The sequence below is a fragment of the Vulpes vulpes genome, chromosome 13, assembly GCF_048418805.1.
Source record: "Vulpes vulpes isolate BD-2025 chromosome 13, VulVul3, whole genome shotgun sequence".
Taxonomy (NCBI): Eukaryota; Metazoa; Chordata; class Mammalia; order Carnivora; family Canidae; genus Vulpes; species Vulpes vulpes.
Genome location: NC_132792.1, coordinates 82,394,025 through 82,406,265, shown reverse-complemented (window position 1 = coordinate 82,406,265; position 12,241 = coordinate 82,394,025). Strand labels below are relative to the sequence as shown.

General features: G+C 38.3%; 1 protein-coding gene across 4 annotated transcripts in view; it reads right to left on the bottom strand.

Moving 5' to 3' along the window:
• The window catches only part of SPIRE1 (spire type actin nucleation factor 1), a 206,069-nt gene that overhangs the window by 92,270 nt on the left and 101,558 nt on the right, over nt 1-12,241 (bottom strand). The window lies entirely within an intron of this gene.

The window sequence follows — 12,241 nt, the reverse complement described above, 5'->3', positions numbered from 1 at the left end:
AGGAGACACATTAAGTATCTGTTATTTGAATGAATGAATTTTGCCAACTGATCCTAGTTCTTAAATTGAGTGCTTCTTCGCTCACCAGCATTTGTAACAGCTAAGTATGGCTGTTATGTTCCCTCAAACTTTCACCAAACTGCCCAGTTCCCTCACTGGTTCTCTCCATGTTGAGGTTTACAGACACCTCTTTCACATCCTCCTCACCTCCTATCTCAAGATCCAACTTTGTAGTTTCTCATTTCTAAAATATTAAAAAGTAGCACTAATCCCAATTCTTGCCATTACAATAAGCAGTTTATTATAATTTATTGTAACAGTAACAATAATTACAATGTACTATGATAAGTGATAGCAGCAAAAGCAGACCTCTCTATGGATGAATACAGAGAATAAAGAAATTAAATCAGAAAAACCATTTCAGAGTAGTGGACATTTGAGTTAGGTTGTAAGAATAAGTAAGCATTTTCTAAGTGAGAGAAGAGGGGGAAAAGGCAATTTAGGTAGATATAGAGCCCCTGAGTGCTCAGGGACTGGAGGAGACACTGCATATAGAACAGTGAATGAAGAGCCCAGAGAGGTAAGATCAAGGCCTGATTGTGAATGGTCCCCTATGTCATGTCAAGGGTCTAAACTTTCTACCTACAAGAAGCCAACAAGATCTCTACACAGGAGAATAACACTGGTAAGTAGACTATACATGAAAAGGGAAATAACAATAGGAGGCTTTGCCATGGCCCAGGGAAGAGATGCCAGGCCACAGTGTGAGGAAGGCACAAACCAGTAGAAGGTGGAGGCTCTGCATTCTGGAGACAAGTCTAGAGTGTTAGGGGACCAAGGACCAAGATTCAAGATAGATGGTATGAAAGAAGATCTACAGTAGCTAAACCACAGATTCTCTAATTCATGCAACACTGATCAAATATTTACAGGGGCCCTATTACACTGGGATATATCAGTGAATTAGAGAAAAAAGGTCTCTGACCTTGGTGAGATAATTTTCCAGTTGGCAGACACCAAGGAGTAAGGGAAGAGACCAGCAAGACAATGTGATACATGTGAGGCAGCAAATAAACAGGATAACTGATTTTAAAGAAAAGGGCTGAGTGTGATAAATATATAAGGGTATTTAGAGGAGACCTGAGGATATGTTCATTCAGCTTAGGCCTGAAGGATGCAATTAAAAAACCATAATCAAAATGGTGAATGAAGACAGAATTTAGAAGAGGAGTTTAAGATGTCAATAAGAAACGAATTAATCACCAAACTTGAGAAGAGATCAAAGATCATTATAACTGGATAATCAGTAGTGACAATCCATACCTGTAGAGGCTGCCTCTGAAGAAATCCAAGATGGCTTAACTGTAGACATCTTATCCACTAAAGATCAAAACATTTGGAATATTCTACTTTAGTTCTCAGGTTGTTTATGTGTATGACATAAAAAATGCAAGGGAAGAGAAAATTTTCATCCCTGCGAGTACACAATCTCCTAGAAAATAGCAACTATGACTTTATTTTTAGTTTTTTGAAAGAGAGTACACATACATGGGAATGGGGGGAGGGGCAGGGAGGGAGAGAAAGAGAGGGGGAGAATCTTAAGCAGGCTCTATGCCCAGCAGAGCTCGGTATCACCACCCTGAGATCATGACCTGAGCCAAAATCAAAAGCTTGACAACTTAACCAACTGAGTCACCCAGGTATCTACAGAAATTTAAACTTTAATGTTGGGCAGCCCCGGTGGTGCAGCGGTTTGGCGCCGTCTGCAGCCCGGGGTGTGATCCTGGGGACCTGGGATCGAGTCCCGCATCAGGCTTCCTGCATGGAGCCTGCTTCTTCCTCTGCCTGTGTCTCTGCCTCTCTCTCTCTCCCCCTCTCTCTGAATAATAAATAAATCTTTAAAAAAAAATAAAACTTTAATGTCTATTTTACATGCTTTCTAATATAGAGTTCTCATTGCAATAAGAACATATAATGTTTCACAAATCTCAATTATTTTTATGGTACATTCATTTATGACTAATACTGTATAAGGAATTTCTTCTTTACTGGGAAGAAGTAAAAATTTTTTTACCATTAGTAAAATACAGAATTTTTAGTGGATACATCAATAGTAGTAATGTCAGTGTAACACTCAATATTGACATTGACCCTCCTCTGAAATCTGTAACACTCAATTGCTTCCCTACAGAATTCATCTCAAGTTTAATATATGATGTGAAATAGTATAAAATATATTATGCAATAGTATATAATAACTTCATAGTAAACTCTCCTGGACATACACTTAAAATGTTTATCTGTATACATTTTGCTTATACAATAAGACAGTTATAAAAATGAGAAGGTGGGCAGCCTGGGTGGCTTAGCAGTTTAGCACCGTTTTCAGCCCAGAGCGTGACCCCGGGGTTCTGGGATCAAGTCCCACGTCGGGCTCCCTGCATGGGGCCTGCTTCTCCCTCTGCCTGTGTCTCCGCTCACCACCCCCCTCTCTGTGTGTGTGTGTCTCTCATGAATAAATAAAATCTTTTAAAAAAATGAGAATGAATAAAAGATTTAGTACCATGAACTGTACTTTCTGCATTATGAGTGCAGGAACCTCAGCATATCTAAATGTCCTCTCCTCCCTTTCTAAAGATAACTGGCCAGGGCAACCCAGGTGGCTCAGCGGTTTAGCACCACATTCAGCCCAGGGTGTGATCCTGGGGACCTGGGATGGAGTCCCACGTCGGGCTCCAGGCATGGAGCCTGCTTCTCCCTCTGCCTGTGTCTTTGCCTCTCTCTCTCTCTCTCTGTCATGAATAAATAAAATCTTAAATTTTTTTTTTAAAGATAACTGGCCAGAAATCTAGCAAAGGCTATGTGATTTAAGAAGTCACATGGATAATGAGCGAAAGGAAATGGCTCACCAATCATAAAGGGGCTTAAAATTTTTTTTTCATTTATTTATTTGTAAGAAAGGGAGGGGGAAGGACACAAGCTGGGGGAAGGAGCAGAGGGAGAGGCAGCCTCCCCAGCTGAGCAGGGAGCCTAATGTGGGGCTTGATCCCAGGACCACAACCTGAGCTGAATGGAGACACTTAAAAGTGAGCCATCCAGGTGCCCCCATAAAGGGGCTTTTAAAAAATGGCATTTAAAGTGAGGTATTTGCTTGGGAAAAAAAAAGATTCTTCCCTCAAAAGAAAATTCTTTTCACACAGTGTACTTCTCTGATAAATCCAGTTTTTCTTTTTCTACTACAGTAAATATAATTATACCTCTACTGTGAAACAATGTATTTACTATAGAATTGGGGTGTGGGGTCAAGCACACTACACTCTCAACAAAGAGGCAATGATGTTTTAGAGCTTGCTAGGAACATATTAGACTAAAATCAACTGCTGTTTAATTTTAAAATTATTTTATCTCTGTCTTGACATTTCTATGATGCTCTTGTCTCTTCCCATCTCACATCTTCATATTATGTCATACCTAAACTTAACATGATACCTTCACCTCCTCCCACACCTTTCCCATTTGTGTGCATGTGTGAGACATACAGACAGACAAGACACACACAAACACACACATGTTCCCTCATGAACCTTCTCCCCCAGCTCCAAATTTTATTCTCTCTGGCTCCCACAAACTTCTTTCCAAACCCACTCAGAAGCCTGAAGTATACATCTACACTTTTCTTTAGGAATTCTCTTCAACTTTGTTCCAACACAGTCTATGGCATGTGTCTGTTCTCATGGGAAAATAGCAGTAACACATTATAGCACCTTTATAGGAATGAAGACAGAAATGCTGGTGTTAGAGGTGCTAAGAGTTTACTTCTGTGTTAGCCCCTAATCTCTCTAAGCCTCAGTTTGTCAAGCTGCAAAGAGTCACAGGATTATTCATGAGGATTAAATGGAGTAAGCAACAGAGGTCACTTTATAGCTGTAGGACTATATTACAGGAAACCAGTAGGGACTATAGTTTGAGGAACCGATAAATAATTTCCTTTAATAAAAACAACAGAGACTAATGATCAAATCTAGACAGCTATGGAGTAAAGGATGCTACCATTACTATAATTTCCTCCCCCCCCCAAAAAAAACCCTTACATTTGAATCTGTCAACATAAATTCTCCACTCTCCATAACACATGCTCACTAGCCACATTTGCTGGTTGGGTTTGGGTGGTGGTAAATTACTGGCAATAGGGCACAGGCTGTCTCTTCTTTCATACAACCTGATGCACTAAAAGGATTGCTTAGCCAATCCCTCCATCTATAATTACATACAAGGATATCAAATTGCTTATGAGACACAGTAATACGTACTTACTTTCAAGGATATCAAATTGCCGTTGAGACATAGTAACAGCAGGCCTATCCAAAACTTCTCTGTCATTCACAGAATAACTTTAATGGGTCTCATTCATCATTTAAGGAAATCATCACATCACGGAAAGATTAGAATGAAAATGAATTTGCTTTCTAAATAAATAGATTATGAACATGTACAAGGCCCTCTGCTTTGTGAAGTAAGCCAGGACTAATAAATAGAATTACTATGTCACAGAACAACTAACACTTGGGAATAGATTGTGGATTTTACTAATATTTTAATAAACTGCCAATTGAGCATATAAGAAACTTAACATGAAGTACCTGTAGTCTATGAAATCAGGAACATTATCAGCAACTGAGCTCAAATGTTTTGATATTAAGATTTTACCGTAATTTTACACAAACACACACACAGATACAAGATAGTGTGAAACATCGATGATCAGATAATCAACTTGGTTTTTTTAAAGATTTTATTTATTTATTCATAAGAGACACACAGAGGGAGAGGCAGAGACAGGCAGATAGAGAAGCAGGCTCCGTGCAGGGAGTCCTATGTAGGACTCAATCCCGGGACTCCAGGATCATACCATGGGCCAAAAGGCACTCAACTGCTGAGCCACCCAGGCATCCCAGATAATCAACTTGTTAAATCAGAGATTATCACTCTGAAAATTCCACTTGATTTTTACTAACTCACAGGTACAGAAGAAATGTCAGATTCTTAAAATGTCTAGACATACCTCAGAGAGATTGTGGGTTTGCTTCTAGGCCACCACAATAAAGCAATTATCATGTGAGTCACATGAATATTTTTGTTTTGTTTTCTTATAAAAGTTATGATACTATATTCCAGTCTATTAAGCATCCAACAGCACTATGTCTATTGAAACAATGTATATATCTAATTAAAAATTACTTTATTGCTAAAAGAATGCTAAACATCCTCTGAACTTTTGGAAAAGCATAATCTTTTTGCTGGTGGAGAGCCCTTCCCTCAATGTCAGTGGCTGCTAACTGATCAGAGTGGTGGCTGCTGAAGGTTGGGGTGGCTGTGGTAATTTCTTAAAATAAGACAACAGCGGAGTTTGCTGCATCAACTGATCCTTCCTTCCACAATTTCTCTACAGTATATGATGCTGTTTGATGGCATTTTACCCATAGAAAACTTCTTTCCAAATTGGAGTCAGTCCTCTCAAACCTCATCACTGCTCTATCAACTTAGTTTATGTAATATTCTAAATCCTTTGTTGTCACTTCCACAATACTCACAGCTTCTTCACCAGTAGTAGGTTCCATCACTAACAACCACTTTTTGATACTATAATAGCATTGTATGGGGACAGATGGTAGCTACACCTGTGGTAAGCAAAGCATAACACAGAGATACTGAATCACCTGAAACTAATGTAACATTGTATGCCAACTATCCTCAAATAAAACAATTTCTTAAAACCATTTCCTTTGCTCATCCATAAGCAGCAACTCCTTCCTCATCAAAGTTTTATTACAGTGAGATTACAGAAATTCAGTCTCATTTTCAGGGTTCCACTTGTAATTCTGGTTCTCTTGTTTTTCCCACCACATCTGTAGTTACTACCTCCACTGATGTTCTGAACCCCTCAAAGTCATCCACAAGGGTTGGAATCAACTTCTTCCAAACTCTGCTAATGTTGATGTTTTGATGTCTTCCCATGAATGCTTTTAATGGTATCTAGACCGGTGAATCCTTTCTAGAAGGTCTTCAATGGACTTTGTCCAGATCCATCATATGCATTACTATCTATTGTAGCTATAGCCTTACAAAATCTATTTCTCAATTAAGAAGACTTGAAAGTTAGAAATTATCCCTTGATCCATGACAAGCAGAATAGACGGTGTGTTAACAGGCATGAAAACAACATTAATCTCATTGGACATCTCCATCACAGCTCTTTAGCTACATTAGCACTTGCTGCTTCAACTTGTACTTTTATGTTATGGAGATAGCTTCTTTCCTTAAACCTCATGAACTAATCTCTGCTTGTTTCAAACTTGTCTTCTGCATCGTCTTCCCCTCTCTCAACTTCAAAGAACTGAAAAGAGTTAGGGCCTGGCTTGGGATTAGGCTTTGGCTTAAGGGAATGTTGTAACTGGTTTGATCTATCCAGACCACTAAAACTCTCTTCATATTAGCATTTGCTTCCTTAATTCATGTATCCACTGGAGTAGCATGCATTTCAATTTCCTTCAAGAACTTTCCCCTCTATATTCATAACATGGCTAACTGGTGCAGAAGGCCTACCTTTCAGCCTATCTCAGCTTTTGGTATGCCTTCCCCACTAAGCCTAATCACTTCTAGCTTTTGATTTAAAGGGAGACACGTGTGACTTTTGCTTTCACTTGAACACTTAGCGGCGTTTGAAGGGTTATTTACTGGCCTAATGTCAATATTGTGTGTCAGGGAACAGGGATGCCCAAGGAGAGGGAAAGAGATGGGAGCAGCCAGTCAGTGGAGCAGTCAGAGCACACATGTGTCAATTAAGTTCTGTCTTATTTGGGCAGTTTGTGGTGCCCCAAACCCACTACAATAACAACATTAAAGATCACTCATCACAGATCACCATAACAAATATGACAAGAATGAAAAAGTTTAAGATACTGCAAGAGTTACTAAATGTGACACAGAGACATGAACTGAGCAAATAATGTTGGAAAAATGTCACTGATAGACTTGCTTAATGCAGGGGTGCCACAAACCTTTTATTTATTTATTTTTTTAATAAAGACTTTATTTGAGAGAGAGAGAGAGAGAGAGAGAGCGCACAAGCAGGGAGAGGGAGACGCAGGATTCTGACTGAGGAGAAAGCCCTACGTGGGGCTCGACCTGGAATCATGACCTGAGCCGAAGGCAGATAATTAACAGATTGAGTCACCTAGGCACTCCCAAACCTTTAATTTCTTTAAAAAAAAAAAATCACACAGTATCTGTGAAACACAATGAAGTATGACTGTGTAAAGTATTTTAAGATCTTTAGAAAAAAATACCAAATTAACAGAGTACTTTAGTACTTGTGTGAATTTAGCACTCTTAAGGAAAAGTTAAAATGACCACCATACGTACATGAATGAGTGAAAATATTCTTAATTTCAAGAAAGCAGCATATACTGCAGAAGGAAAAAAAATCCATTTGGACCATGTTAAGACTTTACTTCTAAAACCTCAGTGTTGACATGCAATTTAGGTAACATAAAATCTGTAATTAAATGGCATAGAACGTTCATATGTTCTTAAGTGTCAGGAATTCCACATATTTTATAGCTTGCCTCATCAAGACTCACTATTAAATGAATTTTCATGTGAAATCTAAAGAATATCAAGAGCATTCAAAACCTTAACTATGTCCCCATAACAGTTCTCATTTTTACTAGAAATATTTTGGTCAAAATGTTTCTAATAGTCACAAAGTCAAAACTGACTTATTTCAACCAGACAAAAACCTCTGAAGTTCTGGCAAAACACAGATATAATGTATAAAATAATTTTAGTTCAACAAGTATTTCTGGACTATTTCCTACGTACATGTACTACATTAAAAGTCATACTATAAATATGATTTAAAACACAGTCATTTATCTCAAGAAGCATCTAGTCCAGCTGTGGAGGAAAAAAAGCACAAAGACGTAAGCAAGTAACTACCACAGAGTATGAGAAGTGCAAGACTGAAGGATGAATAAGATCCAGAGGAACTAGAGGATATAAAACTCTGTTGGCCTGGAGGGAGGTCATGAACATTTTACAGAGGAGGCAGTATGTGAGTTTGGTTTACCTGGATAAAAATAGGAGGTCACTAAGCAGACAATGGGAGAAGAGAATTCTCAGAAAGAAGAGGATGTCCAAGGGCCACAAACCTACAATAGCATGACATACTCAGAAACAAGAAATAATTTTGACTAGGCAGTGTAAAATGCAAAGAAGATAGCTTTGAAAAGGATAATAAAAACATAAGTAGGGGAAATACCATGAAGGGTCCTTTGTGCAACAGAATGGAGTTTCAATTTTACTCTAGAGTTGATGGGGAACCATATTAATCAGGGGAGCAATATGGTTCATTCGAATTGCCAGGTGTGTCGTGGTCAGGTAGAATGAGCCAAACTTGTAGTTCCTGCAAGAATGCAAACAAGAGGCCAAAAAAGAATGTTCTGCTTTCTTTGTTCCATTTTTTCGTCACAGAAGGATACCCCACATGTAGGCAGGTGGGGGAAATCCTCTCACTGCTGAGGAGTAGTAAATAAAATGTTCCTGCCATTTTATAGACCTGAGGGCTGGTGGGAGGGAAAAGAGGTACAGAAACAGAAAGCTCTGACTCAGAGGGGAGGAAAGCATGTCAGTCAAGGTCTTGGTGAAAGCGCTTGGACTAGGGATGCAGATGTGTGGATGAGCATGGCTGGCCCAGTGGGAATGGTGAGTGTCCTTGCCATCCCCTGCAGAAAACCAGGGTGTAGAACCCTGGCTGTACCAAGTCAAATGCAGGAGGGCAGCTTCCAATGGTGAGGGTTGCCAGGTCAAGCCTGAAAGATCACATATAGGTATGAGCCTGGGCTAGACTCCTCCTCAGGTCAGATCTGTGATCTCCAAGAATCATTCATGGACAATGTGAAAAACGAAATTAAGGAAGAGGATTCACAGTGACGAGGGGACTGGTAGGAGCTAGTATAACAATCTAGGTTCAACATGTGACCTGAACTGGTAAAGTGACTGACTGAACCTAGTCCACACGGGAAAGGAAGGGCTGATAAACTGGGAGAAAAATGGGGGAATCAAAAGACTGGAAGATGGGCTCAGATAGCAGGGAGGGATAGAGCTTGATGGGCAGAGGTTACAGCCAGGAAGTGAAGAATTGGGGCCCAGGATTTCTAAGGTGGAATAATCACAGGTGGTCATGAGGCAGGTAGGCAGAGTAGTGAAATAGAGGAGAAGTCAAAGATACAGAGCTATAGCTTCTTTTTATCAAAGAACTCACACAAGATGGTGGCAGATGATAGGGACAGTGGATTTAAGAATAATGAAGTAGTTAGCATGAGCTTTCTGTACAAGAAGAGCAGTTGTTTGGAAGCAGAAGAGAGAGAGAATATTATCAACTCACTGCAGTGCAGAGATATGAAGATATGCCAGAGAGAGCAGTTTCCTAGAGAAGGAAGCAGCAGGAAGTACTATTGTCAGGGAAAAGAGCAGTCTGAGAAGACCCTCAGGGCACTGAGGAGTCCTCTCTAAAAATAGAGCAGTTTTCAGAGAGAAGAGTGAAAAGTAAGGAAACAGAAGAGGATATGAGAAAACAGGACAGAATCAGTATCTACAAAGAGCTAAATCTGGGGTGGTGCCAAAGGATGACATGATGAGATGGGGCTGAAACCATCTCAGAGGCCCCAGCCTCAGTCAGAGCCTGGCTAGTCTCTGCGGGCACTGCCACACAGCTACCAGCCACTGTTGTTTTACTCTGCTTGTGAGATTTTTATTTAAATAAACTTCAATAACATTTAAATTTCTTTCTTAGAATGTGTTTGACAAAGTTCTCATCAAAGGCAAAAAATTTTTCAGCACACTGAAGTAGAGTAGAAAAAATACTTGTTAACACAATTCTTTAAGCTTAGGCATGATTCCTGAGAATGTGTGTGTTGGAAGGACTTCAATGGTGCATTTAATTTACTTTACTAACCCCACAGGACTACACTTATTCCCTAAAAATAATGCTTGTTTCTCTGGAGAAGGCAGTCTCAAGCTTAACAAGCAGGGGAAGACAATTACAAGCTTAAAAAGTAATCTTTTCTACTATTTACTAAACCTTAATTGAGGATGTACTTTCAGATGTTTACTCTGAAGCATTTAATCAGATCTTATATCCTCTGGTTCTGTCCAAGAGGGAAAGCTAGTCTATGATGTATTTATAATTATTCTTCAAATAACACATAGCTCATCCTTTTCCATTCTTTGAAGATTTTCTCCTAGGTCTAATTCTATAAAAATCCTAAAAAAAATAAACAGCTTTTCATTGGCCTGTAACAAAAAGACAGACTGAAAAAAAAAAAAAAAGACAGACTATGAGCAGTATCCAGGTTGGGACAGAAAAGGAATGCTTAGAGCTCTTATTCATACATATAAAATGGATTTATTTAAGGTGATTTATTAAGGGTGATCTGGATGACACATCTGTCACTTATTACCAGAGCTAGTCTTATTAGGCTAGTATAGGTTAGTATTTTCCTTCTGCCCTTACATAACCCATTGTATCCCTCCTCAAACTCTGGGTCATCATAAATTTTAAACTGGTGCTTCAGATAAACTTTGTACTTTAGTCATAAAAGAAATGATATCCATCACATATCATGTACGGAGTTCTTATTCTTACTGTGTGCTAGATGCTGTGCTGCTTTATATAGATCTCATGAATCTTCAAAACCATCTGTGTAATATACAATATGGTGATTCAACTTGTAAATAAATTAGAGTGATTCTCTTTGGATTCTACACATAACATTTTAACTCACAGACACTGATGAATAATAGTGAAATAAAATAGCTAAAATGAGATTCTCAACTATATGAATATAAATTCCAATCACCTTCACTAAGTATTTATCCAAATCCACATTAAACAGTTAAATTATCAAATGTGTAGCCTCCTTCCTGAGTTCCTATCCCTTCCCAAAAAAGGTGCTACATCTCTTAAAATCGGAAAAGAGTGGCAGAAAGACAGTAAAAAGCAAGTCACATGGGAAATTGATTGTACTAATTCAGTAGCATTTTATTTCTCATTTGTAAGGAAGCTTTACAAAAATCTTTGTTTTATAAAGTGGATTCACACACTTTAAACACAAGGGTAAAAAATAGGAACAAATTTAATTTTAAACAAAATCCAGAAATGAAAGAAGAGGAATAACAATTGAAACCAAAGAAATACAAAGGATAAGAGAATATGATAAAAAAAATTATAAACCAACAAATTGGACAATCTAGAAAAAATAAATTCCTAGGAACATATAACCTCCTAAAACTGAATTAGGAAGACATTGACAATTTGAGCAAATTATTAGCAATTAAACTAAGTTATTAAAAAAAACTTCCAACAAATAAAAGCCCAGGACCAGATAGCTTCATAGGTAAATTCTACCAAACCTGTAAAGAGTTAACATCTGTTCTTCTCAAACTATTCCAAAACATAGAAGTAAAGCTTCCAAATTCATCCTATTAGGCCAGAATTACCCTGATACCAAAACCAGATAAAGACACCACAAAAAAAAGAGAACTATAGATCAGTATCTCTGATGAACACAGATGTAAAAATCCTCAAAATACTAGTAAACATAATCCAAACACAATCCAATCCACAACCCAATCCATGAGACTAATTCACCACGATCAAGTGGGATTTATTCCTGGGAAGCAAAAGTGGTTCAATATTCACAAATCAATCAACATGATACATCACATCAACAACAACAAAAAGGATAAAAACCATAGGGTCATTTTAATAGATGCAGAAAAAGCATCTAACAAAACACAAGATCCATTCATGATAAAAACTTTCAACAAAGTAGGTTTAGAGGGAGCATCTCAACACCATAAAACCCCCAATGGTCCAATTTAAAAATGGCCAAAAGACATGAATATACATTTCTCCAAAGACATCCATATGGCCAACAGACACATAAAAAGATAGTCATCATCACTCATCATCAGGAAAATGCAAATCAAACTCACAATGAGATATCCTCTAACACTTGTCAGAATGGCTAAAATCAAAAACAAAGAAACAAGTGTTGGCAAGGATGTGGAGAGAAAGGAACCCCCGTACAGTATTGGTGGGAATGCAAAATGGTGCAGCCACTGTGGAAGACAGTATGGAGGTTCCTAAAAAAATTAAAAATAGAATTACCATATGATC